Source organism: Coturnix japonica, chromosome 23 (assembly GCF_001577835.2).
Source record: "Coturnix japonica isolate 7356 chromosome 23, Coturnix japonica 2.1, whole genome shotgun sequence".
In the NCBI taxonomy this organism is placed as follows: domain Eukaryota; kingdom Metazoa; phylum Chordata; class Aves; order Galliformes; family Phasianidae; genus Coturnix; species Coturnix japonica.
In genome coordinates, this window is record NC_029538.1 from 2821135 (window position 1) to 2840464 (window position 19330).

Below are 19330 nucleotides of genomic sequence, written 5' to 3' on the forward strand. Positions count from 1 at the left end.
GCTTGATCCTTGTTTTGGATGTGGTACTTATCCTGCATCCTTATTGCTTGAAGAGCTACCGTGGTCCATTAAAGAGTTCTGCTTTGTGTCCTTTCATCCAAGGCCTTCTGCCACCCCACTTTTATGTCTCATTTCCTGCTTCAGCATGTCAATACAACTGTTAGGAAACGAAGGTCATTTCAATAGCACAGCCTTGTTTGCAGCAGCAATGGGGGGTGATTGCAAAACATCTGGGAGAGTGTGGGAGAAATGAGTCTGGTAGAAAATGTGCTCCAAAAGCTTTGAGTGCTTTGTGTGAGAAAGCCTTGTTTCCATTAGTAAAATATAGATTTGTTGTGACATTGTAAGTCTTAGCTCTGAGATGCACAATATTTCCTTAGAACATCTTGCACTGTTTAATATATCTATTAAATGCTACATCTAGATCTAAAAGCAAACAATAAAACTTGTTTATTTACCTTTGAAACATTTGGCAGAGTAAAGCATATCACTACATATAAATATCTGTATATAAATATACACGTTTCCCCATTCAAACCTACTAGATTTTTTGAAATGGCAGCAATAAAAGAGAGAAAGCATCCATTTTCTTCCCAGGTCCTCATTTACTGTGGACAAAACAAACAGTGCCAAGGTGCATTTCTTTATTTCTTTATTGCTGCCATCTTTCTAATGCACCAAAAGGAAAAAACCAAAGCGTTGCCCCATTGTGTTTTGTACCATTGCATAGAATATCCAGGAGCAGCCAATAATCAATGCCTTCACAGTGATCCTCTCTGTAATCAGACTGCAGCAAAAACTCTGTATTTTGTTTTTACTGGCATTTATGGCTGTATTTATCGTACCATTGGTGGGGCAACAGAGGGTCTTCTTGGCTGTACATGCACTTTTCAGCATCTCTCCACTATCAATTCATGAAAATTGCTTTCATTTCTGAAACCAGAGCATTTCAAACAAGAGTGGGGAAAATAAAACCCAACATTAAAACAACCTTGTGGGTTCAGACAAGTGCACAGCAACCAGGAAAGCCAAAAATAAGAATCTTTTTTGCTTTCCTGCTTGATGAAGGTTACATTCTCCTGGTGCCTCGTTTTCTTAGGTTTAATACCTTTTGATATTTCTCCAGTCCTGCTAAAGCCAAAGCTATAGACACATGAAATAGCCTGTGTACCACGAGGAGCAAAGGGCAGCCTGACCTTGTCTCTTGTCACTTTCCTGTTTGCTCAGCAGGAGACAACTGGCTGTGCTAAATCGCTAACGTTTATAACACGATGAATCGAAGCGGAGGCTGGGAGAAGGTGAGAGATAAAAAGCGAGTTTATACTTCTTGTGATTCCATTGAATCTCTTCAAATAACTGAAACAGCACATGAACAAGGGAATATTTTGTCAGTTGTGGGTTTGTTTTTTTCCCCCACAGCAAACGTAAAAGAGATTGTGATCTTCCCCAGGTAACGCTGTTAATACAGTGACTAGATGAAGTGCACTTACTTCAGATCTGAGGAACTGAGGAAGTGGGTTACATTAATACCTGAAATTGTTTCTTGTTTATTTTCTCCCCCCTCTTGTTCATGCCAATTCTACAAGGTGGCTGCTGAAAGAAAGCTGGCAGTGCAGGCTCAATGGAGCAATGGAAAGAGAAGATATTCCATATGCATAGCAGTTAAAAGTAATGCCTTCCCAGTGCATCTCTCTCTAAGTAATTAAACAGGTGCTAATGACCACTTCAGGGTTTGTACATGTTCAGCTCTGGGAGTTCTGTGAGCACCGAGTGGGAGCATGTAGTGAAGTGAAATTATTGTGTGTATGGTAATTTTATAACAGGGGTAACAGCAGGGCCTTTAGTCACAGTGTGATTTGAGAGAGGAAAATATTGCTTTTCTGGTTTTCTTTTCCTGTGATGAGCAGTATAATGGTCACAATATATCTACACAGGCATATACACCAAATACATCTGTGCAGATGATATCATTGCATAATCAATATCTGGAAACTATTTAGCAAAAAAATCTGATAGATTTCAGTTTTGGAAGCCAATTTTATAATGAGAATAATGATGAAGTCGATTTTATAAGACTGAATGGAGACCAAGACAAACACGCTAAATCTATCTTATAAAGACTTCCAGACAATAAATCCAGTACAGCCACAATTATAAGCTAATCCAACCTTCTGGACAGGATAACCAGAGATATTCCTTGAACTAAGTCCTCTTTTAAACACTTCATCTGAAGCTTTTTTTCAGTGATGAAGAATCTCCCATCAGCCTGTATATGTCGGTCCAGTGGTTAATAGGGATCGCTGCTGATCAGTGTGGTTTAAGTGAGGGTTTACTGAGCATGATGCCATATGGAATATGATGTCCTTTGGGCAGTGTGGATCAGTTGTGCTGTGTCCCCCCCCAGTTCCTGGTGCACCCCCAGCTCCTCATTTCATGCTAAAAACATACAATAGTGGTGCATTGCCACTGCTGTTTTCAGCATCAATCCAAAACATGGCATCACAAGTCTCTACTGTGAAAATTAACCTTATCCCAACCAAAACCATGACAGCGCATTCCCCCTTATTACAGGCACCACATTGCAACTTAAGTCTTTCAATGTGATGAAACGGAGGGCAGTGCTGTGGCAGGGCTTGTTCTCAGGAGCTCTGTTAAGAGCACAGTCATCAATGTCTGCAAATCACCCCGAGAGGAGCCATTAGAAAACCATAACACGCTGTTACTAAATAGCCACATTTTAAAAGAGGGGAAAGCAGATTTATGTGCTTGCAGTCTAAATGTGCATAAATCTCAAGCAATAAATAAATAAACAGTGAAAGAAAAGCATCCAAAAGTGAGCACGGCCCTGCCCAGTCCTTTATAAGAAGTTGCAGAACAGCCATAATAAGCTGCCTGCTAAAAGGACACAAAGGATAAAAGGCATCACAGTTTCATGTGCTGCATCCCGAATTATGTGGCGTTTCAAGGCTTGTGAGCACCTTCTCATAAAGAAAGAAGCTGTCTTGACAATAATTTGCTTTAGCAGCTTTCCTAGAATGTCATGAATTAGTAGAGCAGAAAACAAAACAAAAGCTCTAAAATAGGGTGGGTTTTTTTTCATTGCAGACAGGAAAAAAATGAGGCTACCAATGTGTATCTCTCTCTGTTTTTTCCACATGAGGCCCCTGATTTAATTAGTCGAGTCACCAGAGACTTTGAAAGAAGCTTTCTTCAAGATGCTTTTCCAGACTCTTGGGGATGGAAGTAAAAATAGGTTTTAAATTGGTCTTGGGGAGCTCCTGTTTACTTTAGAGGTAGTAAAGAAAGAAAGAAAATGAAATCTACTAATGAACCCTAAAGATGGCCTTGTTCCAAGTCATTGTCAAACCACAACACTCCCAATTACTCTGCATTCAGACTGGCGGCACAGGACAACACAGTCCAAAGGCTGTTCCACCACCTTCTGATGGAGAGAATCCAGATTTATATCATCCCAATTAGCCCCATGTGGCCCTCTGCTGGGGTATAATCAAAAATCTCTTCCTGCTGGCTGCAGCCATACCAAGGATTTCAATGTGTTTGCTGATGCTCATAGGCTGCAGCCCTGTTTTGGGAAGTAAAGTTTAAGCCCCACGCAGAACTGCAACATTATTGATAAACATATTTGTGGATAAGTAGAAAATAGGTCAATTAGGTCCAAAGAAAGCTGGTATTTCAGGCACATGTACAGGTCTGCCCTGGGCTGTATCTTCACATGGTGATCTTGCAGGGACCCAGGTTAGAGTGTGTCCATCAGTTCCTCCTGCTGCCTTTCAGCACCAAGCCCATTTCTTGCTTTGTTATACCCAGCTTTTCTAGCATCCAGAAAAGTTTAGGGAGTATTTTTTTCCATCCTGGAGTGATAAAATACTTACCCATCTACTGCAAAAAAATGTTCCCATAAAGTAGCAGGAACACTGAAAAGTTGTTAATAAAACCATTGGCTGTGTGCTGTGGACTGCAGTTACTCTTCAGGGGCCAGATACAGATCTCAATTATAAGCTGGAATAATTTCCTGGCACTCAGAGGACTTACACTGGCATACAACTAATACAAGCCAGAACTTCATCATAAAGCATCATGGCCACATTAACTTTCACAATTTACACCAGTCAAGGGGTTGACTCTCAACATTTTAGAGTTTGGCCAGGAGAGAAAGAAATGCAATTGAGTAGGGGCTCTGTTTTCAAAACCAATTTCTAACTAATAAAATTTTTCCCTTCATTTTAAAACACAGCCCTCTCTGGTGCCTCTATCCGATTGAATGAAATATCACCACACTGTGTAATATCATTGCCCAGCCCCCTGGGTTATACAGAATGCATATTGCTGCATTTACCACGATATGGCTACGACTTCACTGCACAGCCCAAAGAGTGAATCTTAGAAGATGGGATGGTGCCTGGGAGGGGGCTGCTCTTTAAAGCTCTTTTAATAAGACATGGGAATTTTGAATTCAGCCCTGAGAAAGCAATAAGAGTCGAGTGAGATTCATGGTATTGCAGCTGCTTGGCTCCACAGAGGAGCACAAGGAATGTACCTACACTGATGCTGGAAATGGGAGGTTGCTGTTTACTGTCAACCCAATGTGGTCAGTGGTGGTGAGTGGCAGCAGGTTCAGAGAGGCCAAGCAACATTTGCACCAGTGATTTCTAATCCACATAAGGGGCAAAGTAGGGTGCCCTGGGACACCCCATCATTAGGGGTGGCTGAAGGGAAAGCACCGTGCTGCTGGAATTGGTTTGCAATTGGGAATGAGCTGAGGACTGCAGAGAGTGGCAGCTGTGCAGGGAAGATGGGAGCAACAGGGTGACATTCTCTGTCTGGGAAGCCAAACAATGTAAAAGCTGAAAGCTGTGCTCTATGTAGTGTTTGAAGGTTGCTCTTCAATCCATGAAATCCTCTTAATCATGGAGGCTACAAACAATTTGCTTTTCTTCTAAGGAAAGAGAGGTATGAAACTGTGATCCTAAGAGATCATTTTCCACACGGACTGATTCTCTACTTTAATCTAATTTAAACCTTCAGCCCAGCCTGAATGAAAGAACTTGTTTTCTGGTGAAGCTTGGGCTGAGAAGGGATTTTTGATCCTGAAAACAAAGACCTTGTCAGCAAATGTATGTCAGGCTGGAGATTAAAAATAAAACTACCAAATGAAAACTCATTTCAAACTGCGGCACCAAAATATTATATTAAAATAAAAGCTTTCCAAAGGAATATGTCAATATTTTCAGAGCTTTCTGCTTAGATAACGTAGTGGTGATATCAACACAATTCTGCATAACCTTCCATCCTGATGGAACTGCCTATCTGGACTGAATTTGGTGGCATTAAGTTTTGCTAGCTGTCTGTGCTGAGCAGCCATCATATCTTCATCGAGCCCTTTGAAAAACCCAGCCATTCATTCTTGATGCAAAAAATGACAACTGTGTTGTTCTGAAATGCTGATGCCTGGAGAAGAAGGATATCCCTGGTGCCTGGGCCTGACAGGTGGATTCATCATTCCTTCATGGGTTCCTGTGGGTTTGTCTGGGGGCCATAGTGACAATAAATCTGACACAGGAAAAACTTTGTATGCGGATGCCCCACTGTGCTCTCTCCTATCTTGTTTACAGCTCACCTGTTTTTTTGTGGTTCTTTTTAATGCGAACAGCCTTTAATGAATTGAACAGTGTTGACATTTGAGTCTTGTCACTTTACGAGCTGGAAAACAGTCACTGTCACCAGCAAGTGAATAATAATAGTGATGAAAAATTAGTCAAGAGGAGCAGGGCCTACACATTACTGTGCTAATTATAAACATCAGCATATTCATACATCAGAATTAATTCCTAATAGAAAGGAGGCAATGCTCTGTTTCATTTATCACTGTGGTGAGGGATGTGGGAGGGGGAGAAGTCACTGCCCACTGCTTTTTAAAAATAGGATAAGCGGATAAGTAGGAATCTTCTGCTGTGATCTGATCATTACCTTTCACTGAGGATCACAGAATGAATCACAGAGTGACTTGGGTTGGAATGGATCTGTATCATATATCATCAGAGAGTGCCTTGGTGTGGAAAGGTCTTCAAGGACGATCTAGGTCCAACCAGCCCACCATGGGCAGGGTTGCCACCCACAAGATCATTTAGGGGTGTGCCTGGACCTATAACCCTGCAGTCATCCTTTATCTGTACTACTTTTGTTTCAAAGCACAGACATCCTTGCCTCTGCAATTCCTTGCTGTAAGCAGGTTGGAAGGCTTTTTCCATTTTCTGGCCAGGTTAAAATTATTATTTATGAATCTGAACAGATTTTGACAAATGCTTTCAAGCACGAGGGAGAGAGAGGTAAAAAAGAGAAAATAATACATAAAAATTTTAAGACAGTTTCTACGCTGGCAAAATGAATACTTTGCCTTGGCGTGTTGAAATGATGTTTTACTTTGATATTGACTTAAATTTAACTTTTCTAAAGGTTTAAAGGGAAGCAGAATCCTCCAACCTGAACTGCTGCCTTTCAGATGAAACCCAGCAAACGCTCTGATCCGTCAGATTGCTCTTGTTGCCTATTTCATTCCATGGGGAAGGTAAGCAGTAAAAGTGACATTTTTGATGTGCTGAGGGTGATAACAGTTAATTTCTATCACAAGTTTTTCCTTAGGACAAGAGCAGGAGATGGCTGAAGGCTTGGATTAGCCTTCCACAGAAACATTTGGTCAGTGTGGAATTTTCCAGGCTTATATATGCTAGGAGGAGGAAGGGCTGAGTGTAGCTCTGAGTTATTCCAATCCCTTAGATCAGAAGAATGTTACAATGATTAAAAATAAATAAATCACAGGAGTCTTCTTAGCTCTGAATTTGACATTATTAGTGACTTTCTATTGAGTGATAAAAGTGAAACAAGAATAGAGAAAAGGCATTAGTGTGATCTGGTGTAGGTTTCTCTTTAGCTACAGGTAATCAAATTGACAAATCCCTTAAGGGTAATTACTAGAGTCAGCTGGAAATGTTTAGTTGGAAATGTGCTCTGACTCTAACTCATGGTTCTTTGGAAAAATAACATCAAATTTTAGTTTCAAACAGAACTTGCCAGCATCTCTGCAGATCTCTAGAGCAAACCAACTATGCTCTAGAGCACAGATAAAGCCAAAGTGCTGAAGATACGCTCTGAGGGCAGAGAAATGGCTGCAGTGGTGACCTGAGAAGCCCCACATGAGAGCTTTTCCTTGGATATGTGGCCATGTCTCATGCCTCAGCCCCAGAAGGGCACCTTGCCACAGGAAGATCATACATTTCCTATACAAAGACAATTGTATGAAGATGAAGAAATGGGAGTTTAATGCTGCTCCTATAAGAAAAAGCAGCCTTGACTCTCGGCTAAATAGAAAACCTCAGCTGAAAGGCCTCAGCATTGCAGAATCCACATATGGATGAGCATGAGGAAGATCCATGCAGTCCTCCATGAGAGCTGGGAGCTCATCAGAGAAGGCTCTGGGCCAGCAGTTCCTATCACAGCCAGTTGGCAGGCCTTTGGACGTTTACTAAGGTGGTATTTTGAATTAGATCCAGCTTTAGTCATGCAGCACCACTCAGACAGCCATTATACAGCAATCTTTCCAAATCTCTCCCTACTCAGATTTTGTGGTGAAAGAAAGGGGTTTGGTCCTCTACCCATGTTAGCAATTGTGGTGTATTGACACGGATGACCACACTTGCAAGTGCATTTGGAAAGATCTTCCTTTGTGCTGCTCTTTCAGCAAGGCCCTTGATACTGCTAAATACCTTGATAAGGGCTATCTCATCAGTTGGACACACTGCATGTTTGATCCATCTGCCCTATACAAAATCTCTGATCCTTGACCCTGATTTCCTTTCATCACTGCCTGTGCTTAGAGCAGCTGTAAGATAGCAGCTACCTTTTCAACATCAGTCTCTTGCACTCCCCATAAAAGCTCTGCCTGGTAACATCCTCAAGTGCTGAGAGGAGGCTGGAAGAAACACTGACAACCCGCAAATGCTGGCAGCTGTGGAAGCATCACATCAGAGCAGGAGGCTCTCATGGTGTGAGAAGTCTGAACTTCCACACAAAAAAAGCTCTCATCATTACATGCTTGAACAGCTTCAGGAACAAGAAAAAATCTTCATGAATATTCTGGCAAGTATCAGAAGGGCAAAACTGACACTGCCTTCACCCTCTCTGGCTTCTCATCACCCATGTAATTAACACTCACCGCCCCGTGATAGATGGGAAATTCAGTGCTAATTTTGAATACTAAGCAGGGAGGGTGGGTTGGTGCCCCCTCCTATCCCTGGACTGACCTACTTACAGGTATTCTCTGATGACCTGGGTAAATAGGAGCTTCTTGACTCAGAGACAGGATAATGAGGTGTGTATCAACAAGCTTTATCGATCTTGTACTGCCTGGGTAACCACAAAGCCCTGGTAAAAGCTTCAAATCCCCTCTCCCAGCATGTGGTGGAATCAAGACAAAACTCAGAAGGGATTGTCTGTAGACAGTGCCTTCTTTATTTAAAGCCTTGCTGAGGAATCTGCAAGAGTATTTCAAATGAAAGGAAACAGAGTTGTTCAAACCCTCTCGTGAGCTGTGCGTTAAGAATGGAGTAAGGAGGTGAAGGACAGGCTGTCAACCTTGGTGCAAAGTCCTTGTCTTCAGTGCAGGGGTGGAAATTGCAGTGGAACAGGCTTGGCAAATGATCAAAACAGATTTTGAAGAGTGAAAATCCAGAGGTGAGATGAGGTTGTGACTCTTTAAAAAGTGACCTGTAGAAAAGAACAATAGAAAGTAGAATTAGGAAACTATAGTAATAGAGGTGGGAAAGAGTCCGTAGCACATTAGTGGTGTAAAGGATCGGCCACTAAGGCAAATAGTGAAAGATTCTTTGTCTTTGGCTGTTTCAAATTAAAACGTAGCAATGATCAGTGTGGTGCTAGTCCAGCATCTGTCAAATGTCTGCTCTCTGGCCCAAAATAGAGCTACAGAACAGATCTGACCATCATTAGATATTATCATCACTACTTGACTTCAGTCTGTCTGGGAACTTACAAGGCCCATCCATAAGAATTTCTGAGCTGTTTTAAAGACACAAGAACATATGAACCAACTCACAGTTCTCCAGGTCCAGCTCCTCCATGTGAGTTGTTTACATGAGGCTCAGACCTCTACAGGCTGTATCCTAATGCCTTCATGACTGAAAGCAACAAAGCACCACGACTAAATTCAGCTGCTATTGCTCCTCGAGGACATATTCTTACCTGCACAAACTACAGAGCGCTCCATCTGTGCTAAGTGGATTGAAACGTCAGACCTGTGGTTGGGGTAAACCTGGCAGAATTTGTGTTTAACAACTTTGCAAGTACATTAGATTAGCAATTATCCTGTTCTGGTTTGAAGTTCTATTTTCACCTTCTTTCTTACTGCTGCAGGATGCAATGTTCATGTACTGTTCAATCAAATACTCCATTAACAGCACCAGAGATAAATATTGAATTAATGCAGGTTAATAGAAGATTTATAGGATAATGCTGGAGGATGCAGTGCATGAATTATGCCAGCAGCTGAACCACTGACCCTCCCCATGCTCTGACTGCAGGCGCAATAAGAATAGAAGGAATAAAAAAAGAAGCTATTTAAGATTTAAATATTTACTGGGAGTATGAAATAGGTCATGGATGCGGATAGATGCTCAGATGAAGCATGGACAAGCCATAAGCAATGACTTTTTCAGGCTCTCCTTTCCTGTTGAGAGGTAACAGAATCTTCTGAACAAATGCTCATTTTCCTTCACAAAATTCTGTCTCCTCCAGCCCCATCCAGCACAGAGGACCTCGGTCTGTGGTTCCTCACAAAGGCATCTCGTTAAGGCTGCATGAGCCTCTGCAGAGCAGCAACCAAATGAAAATGCAATATTTTTAGTTAAAAAATGAATAAACTGCAAACCCCTCCAGAAATGGCCTGAAGTAATTACCTGCTAAAGCCCAGCACAGCCCTGGAATGCCAGCCAGAGAGCAGAGCTCTCATTGACTCAATGTGCCCAGCCACAACCACATTAATGAAAGTCTGCAGGCCCTGTGCATGACTGACATGCCAGGCTGATTTAATTTCTGCTCAGACCAGCCATGCTTCTCCCTTCCATCCATTTGCTGAGGCTGAGCATCTAGAAAGACATAGCCCAAGGGAGTGGGGAGCCCTAGAAGTCAACCAGGATGGACTTTCATGCTGTTCCTGTAGCTCTATTATTCAGCACATTGTTTTTAAAGTCTGCCTACTCACTGTGTTTTTATGCTTGACTTGATGGAAAAAAAAGCAGGAAACTCATCTTGCACTTGTTTTGTTTTTGTCTTTTCTTCCAGGAAATGTTATGTGTGCAAACTCCCCCTAATTTATGTAAATACGGAGGCAGAAAAGTTTCACTTGGCTGTTACAAATTAAAACTTCCATGACATTTCCAATTAGCTGGAGAGAAAAGCAAGGCAGCCATAAATACATCACAAAGGCAGAACACAGGCAGCACGCTCCCACCACGACACTGCCTGGCGAGGCTCTGGGCTCTGCTGAGATTAACAGCATGGTGGCAAGGTGGCCTATTGCTCTGGGAAGCAAAGAGAGGATTTGTGGCTGAAAATTCAGGCAGAAGAGGAAAAGAAACCACTGAGAGTGCTAAACCCGGCTCATTGTGGCACCTTTTGGCTGATCTGAGGCTTAAGATGGGGAGAGGAGTATGTTTAATTCATCTGCCTGCTGCTGCTTGACAGGGTCTTGGCTTCTGCAAGACAAAGTCAGTGTAGTGCCCATTGCTGTGACCTGCAAAGCTGCTGCTGTCTGGGTCAGGCTTGCTGTAAGCATCTCTGCCCAAACTGACTGAGACAGGTAATAGTGCTGTAGTGAAGAAATGAAGGCAGGTGGGTAGCATCCCTCAGTGAGGGCAGGACATGGGCTTCCCACAGGAGACCAACCACCCTTGATTTGGCCCTTCCTTGAAATTTCACATCTTAGACTTGAGGGACCTTGTGGGCCACCAAAAAAAGGTGAAAAATGCTCATTTTCTGTATGGAAAATAATCCTTTGCTTTATGATCTGTTCGCTTTACAGGAGCCTGTCCTTGGCATGGAGGGAAAGCACTGTGTGAAGGGCTGAGTCCAAGAGGCAGCATAGGCTGTGCCAACCAAACTCTGCGGAACAGCTGCAGTTCTCCCTCTGCCCATTGGCCTTAATGTCTTCATGTTTTCTGCACCAGATCTACACATCATCTCACCCTGAGAGGCACAGCTTTAGCTGAGGGAATGAGTACACTGAGACAGCAAGCACCAGCCTTCAGGTGAGTGGCTCTGGTTGTAAATCATTCTGCAATGATGGTTTTGACGGCCCTTAGGCTTTTTGAGGTAGCCATGTGAAACATCTCATGTCTGGTTGCTGGGCTTAGGGGTCTCTCAGGCTTCCCCTGGGCATTAGGACACATAGGCATAGGCATTGCAGTGCTTAGCATCCCCCCTCCAATGCTCCTGCAAATGCTAATGGCACTTGGTGGTGGATGTCTGGAATTCCAGCAACATCATCTCCCATCTTACAAATCCATCATGCTGCAGACACAGTCAGGTACAATGTGTTCAGGCATCCAATGCAAGAAAAACTAATCATTACACCAGTGCTTTTTATTGGCTTCACACACCATAGCTTGTACATCTCCTCCCTAAGGCCAGATGAAAGTTTTGTGGTGTTGTTTAAGAAAAAGCCCATTTTGGCACTACAGCTGACAGAAAAATTGAGAGCTTCATTTCTTTCCCCTTCCCCCTCTCTTTTTCCTCTTGTAATCTTTGATAAAGAAAAGAAAGTGTACTCTGAGAAAGGTATGCTAATTAACAATTAATTCTTTTATCTCATAGTGCCAAGACTGTAAGACCTGAAAAAGATGTAGAATAAAATTAGTGGTAATTAGCTTTTTAGAGCATTAAACAAACAGTGACATGAACGATGGAGAATTAATGTTATGCATTTATTTTTAACAATATTTATACAGGCAGTTTTTGAACAAGGCCCCGTGGCATTCGCTTTTACTAATACAGGCAAAACAGCAATGAGAAATAATTACATTTAGTCTGCATTAAGACAGCACTATGCAAATCAAAGGAATAATGAAGAGAAGCCTGTTAATAAGGTTTTTGGAGACTTTACACTTGAATGTAATATTTGGGCTTCATATTCCTCTGTGGGATCCAGGAATTATTACCCTTCAGCATTTCAGACTCCAGGCATGAGGCTCTCAATAGCACTGGGGTGAATCAGGGCGGCCCACTGGCTGGGGCTGCACTTCTGCTTCTGGGTCACTTCTTTAGCAAGCAGTGAGCAGGAAAGGGGGCTCAACCATGAGCAGGAAAGGGAGCTCAGCTGTGTCCATGCCACTCTGCACCCCAACCACAACCTGGCCAAGCTGGGCATTGGGCTGCTCGTTTTGCCCATATAGATTGTGCTATAAGGTAATGGTCAACATTGCAATGCCTGGCAGTAGTTTCTATAGGTAGTTGCACCTTCTAGAGCATTTAACTCCTTGATGCATCCACTGGCCTATGTGTTGTTAGTAATGAAAAGCACTGGGTCCAGATACCAATACTCTACTCTGCCTCTTTCAGTAATCCATCGATAGCAGGAACCAGAAGTCTGCGTTCTCTCACTTCTCCTTGCAAGCAGTGAAATCAAGAGTTTAAAATAAAGATAAGTTTATTGGGATCAGAAAGTGGTTAAACAAATCAGAGTGACTGCATATATATGTTGACAGTTCTCATCAAGTCACGCCTCCACTCTTCCTGGAAGTGGAGTATTATTCCCCAGTGGACAGCCTGGAAGCTGATGATATTCCCTTTGCAGAGTGATTGCAAGGTAAACAATGACAGTTCAAAGCCTTGCATTGCTCTGCCATTCTCTTGACAGCATTAATGGGACTGTCAGGAGGCCATGAGAGTGTCCATGTCTTTCCATGGTCAATTTACAGCCATCCTTCCTGTGGGAACAGCCCTAAAGTTCTCATTAGACTCAGTGGTTGTGATGACTATAGTGTAGCTGCTTGTTCTTTATCTTCAGACCCATCTGTCTCATTTCCATCTGGATCGTACAATGATATCTACAATACTGGGACACTTGGGGGAGGGATAAGAAAAGGATCCATTCCTTCCAGCAAGTGAGATGACTCAAAACACGCAAATCATGATCATTTATGGGAGCCGCAAGTGTGGCTCAGAGGTATCACAAATAGAAATCAAATGGCAAAACCAGGCAGTGGGAGAATCGTTTGCAAAACGCTCTTCTTGGATGAAATACTGAATAAATGGATTGAATAAACTCTGCATTTCTCAAACAGACAGAACCTGAGGAGCCATGAGAACAGTGTCGTGTCCTGATCTTGAACAGCAATATCTCATACAGCCATAGAGATTCCCAAACCCGCCAGCTCTGGCCCCATTCTGCAAAGTGTTTTAATTTCTCTTACCACTTGTTTCTAGTGCACTCTTTCTCTCTTCCTTCATATTGAAGTTTACTTCCTACCTCCCACCTGCAGCTGAACGCCTGCATTTCTGTGAAGATAGCATATAAAATAAAATTAGGAAAAGAGCGATCAGCTAATAAGCAGTTGCTATTCATTATGGGAAATTACATCTTTCATGTCTTCATAAAGTAAACGCCTGTCAGCTCCAAACCAGCAGACCTGTTGCATCTACTTTGCTTAAGTGGGTGGATCGTTCCGCTGTTAGCAGAAATTGATGCTCCTGGGTGCCTGGGGACAGACAGCACAGGATGGAGGAAGCAGACATTCTCTCCTTACCATCATATTGTGCTCCTACAAGACATTGCTATATCAAAAGAATTACCCATCTAAAGACATTAACCACTCTCCAAGCGTCCATGAAGGTTACACTCCATCAGGCCAAGGTGGTGCCTTCCATGAATGCTGACGTGGGTACATGACTCATGAAGTGTTATTTAGGATACTTGTTTTGCAGGGTGACATCCAATTGACTCACTCGGACTCATCTACCCTTCGCTGCAATTTACAGGCTGCTGCTCTGTAAGAGAAGGATGGAAACTGTCAACTTGCAGGCAGGTTTTCTGCCCTCTTGTAATGAAACTCTGACTATTTGCAAAAGGAAAGTTCATGCAGAGAGAGGCCTTAATGAGAAACCCACCCAGGAGCTTTTGGATGTTTCCTGTCAGAATTTCACAAGCAGAGTGATGTGGTTGGCCCATTTTACAAGAGGAGGATGCTTACAAAGAGATGGAGCTAATCACTGTTTGAGTGTTTGGATGTCATGTTTAGCACAAAGCCTCACTGCTTTTTCTGTTGCTACTTATTTTTGCCAAACTCTGTTTTTTGGGCTTCTCAGAAAGCCTGTTATATGCAGGGCATGAGAGCAGACCTGCTGGGAAGGAGTGGGCATCAGAGCTGTAGATGCGCACCAGGGAACAACAGGACACAGTGTGCACACTGGATAACTCCCAGATTGATAAAACCTAATGGAGCTCATATCTGGGGAGGGCTAAATGCTAAGGCTGTAATTCCTCCCCCAGTACAGCACATCAGCCCTGTGAAGAGCCAGCTGTGGGACACAGGTCTCAGCACAATGTGCAATAACTCAGCCAGCAAGGCTTTGCAGCGTGGGCAGGCACACAGCACTCCTGGCACGCCACGTAAAGCAAGGACGCGGGAGCACAGCTTTGGGCCAGAGGAGCAGAAATAAACAGAACATTATCTGAAACAGAGCCCCAAGTGATGTTGGGAAACATCAATCGCCTCTTCCATAATGTAAACCAGTTTGGCATCTCCAGGTTGCTTGCTTGTATGCTTTGGAGCTTGTCCAGTGTTTTTGAGAGCAGGCAGCCTGCTAGGAGGTGTAGCTGTTGCCATGGCTGCCTAATTACCTTCTGCGAGGTTACCATAGAGAAAAGCCCAGAGCTGACTTTAGAAACAATAGCACTTCTACTTTGTTTACACGGACATTTCAGCTTTTAAATAAAACTTTACTGTGAGCCAGAAATTGAGCCCTCAGTCCACAGCGGAGCAGGGAAGGGTTTTATCACTGCAGAAACTAAACAAATGTTTAAACAGTTGTTGCTGTTTACATTGCACTGAAACCCTGAAAGCAAGACTGGGAAGGGGGACTTGCTGTGCTGAGAGTTGTTTGTTCTATGGAAACACTGTGGCCTCTGACCATAGGGTGGGTAGGTCCCAGTAAGCCAAAACCAATGAGGTATTGTGGGTCTTTTGCTTGCACAAAAGATGCATTCCATCAAAAAGCTCAGATGAGAACAAACCTGTGTTTCCAAACAAGAACCTGCTTGACAGAACCAGGGTTGTGCAGGTAGATGGGAATAGAAGATGCTGCTGGGGACCAGATGTGGTACTTCACAAAAGGCATTTTGGGTTCACCAAGCACCTCATTGCCACAGCCCAGCGGTGCCTCTCCACACTGACTCTTCCATGCACTGACACACCTGGGCCTGAGACCTAGATGAGACCTTCACCCCACCCAAAGGGAAGGTGCATGGGTAACCTTCCAAATGATGTGGTCCAGGCTGCACAACAAAGGGACCTTCAGCTTCAGGTTGTCAGATCAGGGTGACCACAGTTAGTAATGGGCTCACAATTAAGAACTAATTCCCACAGGGCGTCACCTCCCACAGTCTGGTACAAAAAGGAATTCTCTTTGCTGTTGCAGTCATATACATAACTCCTCACAGCATTGTCAGGAAGACAGAGAATGCCATACCCCCTTTGTGGCATCAATAATATAATAGTTTATTAATTCTGCAGCAGAAGAAGTTAATTGGCTGGGGATAAATTATGAATGTAGCAGGAGGCGAGGGAGGTCTGCATTCCTCTCGCCACAATAAATGAAACAGAGTATTATTAATCCATAGCAAGATTAAAGCAATTTTCATGGCTCTTGCTTTCTCTACAGACAAGTGAGTGTGAATTATCTTTGCTTTCAAGTCTCAAGAGTTCTGTAGGATTTGCACTTGTGTTCCATCCTAATGAAGAGAGTATTACCTCCATCACTGGTCAGGAAAGGAAGAAGTCCACTTGTCCTCTGTGGGATTGCTCTTAAAAGATACAACAGCATGTTGTCTTAGTTGATCCACTTATCAACACATAATGCATAGTCATAGAATCACTTGTGTTGGAAAAGATGCATAAGGTCACCACGACCAACCATCACAAGTCCACCATCAAACCACATCCTTGAGAACCAGATGCAGACATCTCTTGAGCAGCCTGTTACAACCCCTCACCCCACTTCCCACAAAGGAATTCTTCCTGATGCCTTATTTAAACCTCCACTGGATCAACTTGAAGTCGTTTATTCATCTCATAATAAGTTATAACTTCTCTGTGTGTGTGTTGGCACTTAGACATGATAGATAGATATAGATAGATAGATAGATAGATAGATAGATAGATAGATAGATAGATAGATAGATAGATGATAGAGTGGGGAAAATATCTTCCGAATAGATAAGCTTACTTAACTCCTGGTAGTGGAAAACAAGAGTACTGATGCAGTTCTGCACTGTGTGCTGGCATTGAAATGCTAAATAACTTGCAAACAAGCAGCACTTCCAAGATGGGCTTCAAAGAGAGGTCAGTACCCCTTTTAAGAAATAAAAGGAGCAATTCAGTCTGTAAGCAAGCTAGAAAAGAGAGGAAGCAAAAACCAAGGAGATCAGTAGGGAAGTTAACTAACAGTGGCTGTGTCCCTTCTGCTGGAAGGATCATGGAGAAGGACTGCAAATTAAAGCTTCCTTCAGCTGAATCCCTGGAGAATAACAGGGCAAAGATGACAGCAGAAGAGAAAAGTTGCTTTTTCAAGGCTGTAAAACAGGCTGGATCTTCAGACGTCCCAGAGGAATCTGTGACTTCCACAGCAGTGGACGAAGTGTGGGACCACTGTGTTATCTTGCTGCACAGCTTGGCAGGAAGCAGATGTGTGGGTATCAGGGATTCAGCTGGGTCAGTGATCTCCTTTCACCTCAGCTTGATATGCATGCATTCATTTTGCTCATTAGAAGTACTGTGGCCACATCGCTATGAATTACGTGGCCTTGGCTTAGAGAGAAGTGTGACCATGTCTCCCCCTAGTAGCTGCCTCTAGCAATGAGAATTACCTCCACCTTGCTGCCTTCAGATTGGTGAATTGTTCCATTTCACTGTGAATAGAGAACTGTGGCTTTCTCCCCCAGGATGTGCAGTTTGATTCTTGCTGTCTGTCCTTTTCTGTTTGTCCCACTGAACTGATGTATCTCTGACTGGGAAAAGTGTGTAAGTAATGGGAATAACAAGGATACATCTCCTTCTATCCTAGACTTTCCCTTATCTTTCACATAAGCAATAAGAACAAGGGAAATGTGAATATCCCACTCTGATTCAGAAGCATTTTGCACCCTCCATGAATGTAAGAGCCCTGAAAAGAGCATCAGACAACCAAACATCCAGCATTTGCCCACCAGCGATAGGAATAGGTGTGTCAGGTTCTCTCCCCATGTACTATCTGAAATACCTCACCCCAATTTCCTTTTTGTGGCTCTGCAATGGCTGGTTGCTCAAAAGCCAGTCATTTTTCCCTTCAATGACACCAATTGTTCTAATAGAAGCTATTACCTCTCCCTGCAAACCTTGTCTCCATGGAATCCTTTGACCACCGTGGTCAAAGCACTGCTACCATTTTCCACTCTCTCACATCCATCTCATTACCAATCTTCCATCATTCAGGTGCCTTACCACGCTGTCCTCCAGACTTTCAGCAGCCCTTACCACAGACCCATCTGCCCTCACTTTCTGCTGGCTCATAATCCAGATCATTCTAAGTCACATTTCTCTCTTTAACAGCCCACATCAATACTTAGGCTTATGACCCTGTTGTAGTTCTGCATGCAAGTCCATTCCTGTACCTCAAGGCTCTGATTTCTCCTCTGAATCCCCACTGCCTCCCCCTGCTCTCCAAGGGCCCCAGGTTTTCCTGCCCAGAGGTGAGCAAACAGGCTGTTCTCCAAACCATGAAGCCCCAGGTGTGGCTACATTCCTTTGCTTTTGTAATGTTCTTTAATCTCCTATCAGAAAAGAACACGCTTTTAGACACGAGATCCAAGGAGCAGCTACAGACACAAGCAGAGAAGTTACTACAGTCTAATTCAAAGCCATCTCCCCATGCTCACCAGTGTGAGGTTGTTTTATTTGCTTTTCAAACCAGGAATCAGAATGCTCTTATGTTTCTCCGCAGAGCCGTAAATTGAAACTAAAGGGGAGATTGAAAAGCAGCAGCTTGTACCACATAACCAGTGACCTTCCTGAAGAACTTTAATGCCTGAAACAGCCAAAAATTTGTTTTGAATCAATTCAATATCACCTCTGCACTCAGCAATCTCTACCTCTGAAAAAGGCTATGAAGAGCAACGTGGTTGGCTAAGGCAGCCTGGCAGCATTTTGCTTACAGCGGTGTAGATGGCACTTCTCCTTAATGGGATTGAATAAAAGCTTCCAATGTATTATCCTTTCTGTGGGGTCATTTTATTCAGAGATATGCCATTTTTTTCCCCCCTCGTTGGTGCAAGTTCGTCACATCTGCTGATGCTAATGGATGTCACATATTCCTGCTGGCAACAAGGCCACGGAGTTACACAAATCCCCTTACCCTCAAGCCAAGCTGGAAGTGGCTCCATTTAGATTACATGGATCAGAAAGAGCTCCAGTCAATGGAAGGTCTTGCAGGAAGCAGGAGAGAATGCTGTGCTGACAAAGCCTGTGCTGATTTTGGGTAACACTCTTAACACTTGCATTGCTTTTTTCTTTTGATTTCTTTTTTTACCTGTGAAAGAGGGACAAAATCTCATTCTCCTGACCCTATTTTCCTCATAGCAAAACCATGACACCCCTTGGATTCATTTGCACAAGAGAGCAACCTGCCCTAGGCTGTGTTCTCCCTTTGGGCATCTCAGCTCTTGGGACCAAGAGGTGACAGGTTGTGTATTAAGCAGATCAGTGTCTATGTTCTCATTCCTCATCCTCCCAAGTCTCTGCCCTGATTGGTATCGCTCTCATGAGCCAGGTATCCTCCATTTGCAGTCAAGCCTGAGCTCTGTGTGATGGATCACCCCTCCAGGCTGCTAAACAAAGTCCTCCATTCACTGCCCGAGCTCTGGCAGTGGTACCAGCATCACACAGAGCTACCTGAGGTTGCTCTGCCCACAGGCATCAAGAGCACAGGGCTGGCATGGCCTCACATTTAGATGCTGCTCTCCAGAATGGATGGTGGCGGGCGGTACAGATGA

The 19330-nt window shown here is 43.4% G+C and overlaps 1 long non-coding RNA gene across 1 annotated transcript; it reads left to right on the plus strand.

The window, feature by feature from the left end:
* The first annotated feature begins 1224 nt into the window (after nt 1-1224).
* LOC107323804 lies at nt 1225-18531 on the plus strand. The gene is made up of 4 exons (XR_001559348.2): nt 1225-1298; nt 6475-6586; nt 11111-11336; nt 18283-18531. It is a non-coding gene; the product is annotated as an uncharacterized LOC107323804 (long non-coding RNA).
* Nucleotides 18532-19330: the final 799 nt, after the last annotated feature.